The 1814-nt window shown below is 39.7% G+C and overlaps 1 pseudogene; it reads left to right on the forward strand.

The window, feature by feature from the left end:
- Positions 1-448: 448 nt before the first annotated feature.
- On the forward strand, positions 449-1221 carry LOC103555563 (vomeronasal type-1 receptor 4-like; annotated as a pseudogene).
- The last annotated feature ends 593 nt before the right edge of the window (positions 1222-1814 follow it).

Genomic DNA, 1814 nt, shown 5'->3' on the forward strand with positions numbered 1-1814 from the left:
GTTGGTCTGTGCACAGGATCTGAACCCATGAACCCCGGGCTGCTGAAGCAGAGCATGCAAACTTAACTACTATGACACTGGGCTGGCCCTCTTCTAAGAATTTTACAGTTTCAGGTCTTACATTCAAGTCTCTATCTGTTTGAGTTTATTTGTGTGTATGATGTAAGATAGAGATTCAATTTTGTTTATTTGCATGTGGATATACAGTTCTCCAAACACTGTTTGTTGCAGAGACTATTCTTTCCCCATTGTGTATTCTTGGTGACTTGATCAAAAATTAATTGACCCTAGATGTGTGGGTGTATTTATATGTTCTCTTTTCTGTTTCATTAGAGTACGTGTCTGGTTTTATGCCAATACCACAGTGTTTTGGTTACTATAGCTTTGTAATATAATTTGAAATCTGGAAGTGTGATGCCTCCATAATTCTTCTTCAATCTTGCTTGGCCAAAGGCAGAAGCCCACACATGCAGTTCTTACCCACATGGCAGTGGCCAATATCTTGACTGTTCTCTCCAGTGGGGTTCCCCACACAATGGCAGTTTTTCTTTTCAGAAACCCTCTGTCCAGCCTTGGGTGTAAATTTGCATATTATCTATGCAGAGTGGCTTGGAACACCAATGTGTGCTTCACCTGTGTGCTAAGCACCTATCAGGTCTGTACTTTCAACCCAGGGAGAGTGGCGTGGATGATGCCCAGAGGAAGAGCTCTCAAGGTCATTGGTCCACTCTGTTGTACTTGCTGGATGTTCAGTTTCTTAATGCATATCTATGCTCCTGTGATAGTCACTGGTCCACAAGACACAGAAAATTATACTGACTTCCAAGGGAAGTGGCTCTGTCCATCCTCAAGTTCCACTGCACGATTGTCATCTTGTGGTCCATCTCTGATGCCATGTTTATTGGCCTCATCATCTGGTCCAGTGGTTCCATGGTCCTTCTCCTGCACAGACACCACAAGAGAGTGCCGCATATTCACACCTCCAATGATAACTATGAGCGCCCCCCAGAGATCAGAGCTGCCCACTCCATCCTGATGCTGATGGTCACCTTTATCATCCCTTACATGCTGAATTCCATTTTTACTTTTTACATCACTGCCTTTTTAGATACTCGTCTATGGTTGCTGCTGATCTCTCATATTTTGGTTTTATTTTTCCCTACTTTTAGCCCTTTACTGCTGATCCTTAGGGATCCTAGAGCTCCTAATTTCTGCTGTTGAATTGTTGAAATCACTGTTGAAAATGTAAATATTTAGAAGTTAGTTTCTATAACATCCATGATTACTATATTTAGTAATCATTTACGTTACCCATTTTCATAACCTTTTTTATTGTTATACATATACATAACATCATCAATTATTTTAACCATTGGTAAGTGTTCAATACAGTGGCATCAAAAACATTCATAATGTTGTGTAACCATCACCACTATCTGTATCAAGACTTTTTCATCATACCCAACAAACGCTCAGTGGCCAATAAATACATAAACCCCTTTCCTCTCTCCTCCCAGTCCAAGAGATTCTCTAATCTACTTTCTGTCTCTGTGGATTTGCCTGTTCTCAGTACCTCTTACATGTGAAGCCATTTAGTATTTGTCCTTCTATGTCTGCCTCATCTCACTAAGCATGTTTTCAAGGTCATTCCATGTTGTAGCTTATATAAAAATTTAATTCATTTTTATGACTGAAATCCGTTCTATTCTTTATATATACAACGTTTTATTTCTTCATTCATCTGTTCATGGACACTTGGGTTGTTGCTACTTTTCGGCTTTTGTGAATAACACTGCTATGTTCATGGATATACA

The sequence above is a fragment of the Equus przewalskii genome, chromosome 9 (assembly GCF_037783145.1).
Source record: "Equus przewalskii isolate Varuska chromosome 9, EquPr2, whole genome shotgun sequence".
Lineage (NCBI taxonomy): Eukaryota > Metazoa > Chordata > Mammalia > Perissodactyla > Equidae > Equus > Equus przewalskii.